This window comes from Tasmannia lanceolata, unplaced genomic scaffold (genome assembly GCF_043159265.1).
Source record: "Tasmannia lanceolata isolate RefF3 unplaced genomic scaffold, GAP_Taslan_0.1 ptg000051l, whole genome shotgun sequence".
Lineage (NCBI taxonomy): Eukaryota > Viridiplantae > Streptophyta > Magnoliopsida > Canellales > Winteraceae > Tasmannia > Tasmannia lanceolata.
In genome coordinates, this window is record NW_027518728.1 from 45,001 (window position 1) to 45,342 (window position 342).

Genomic DNA, 342 nt, shown 5'->3' on the forward strand with positions numbered 1-342 from the left:
AACACACCATCAATGCCGCCCAACGGGGCCAGCACGAGCAGTCCTCCGCGGTCCCCTGGCCCTGCGCACGTTTGTCTTCGAAACCGAGCATCAATGCCACAGAAAGTGCCGGGGCGCCAGCTGGAGCCATCATCCGCGTTGCCATGGCTCGCTTGGCCTTGGCTTGCCAGGCCCCGACACGAGCAATCGCGCATTTTCTTTGCAACCGACCATCAATGCCGCCCAACGGGGCCAGCACGAGCAGTCATCCGCGGTCCCCTGGCCCTGCGCACGTTTGTCTTTGAAACCGAGCATCAATGCCACAGAAAGTGCCGGGGCGCCAGCTGGAGCCATCATCCGACG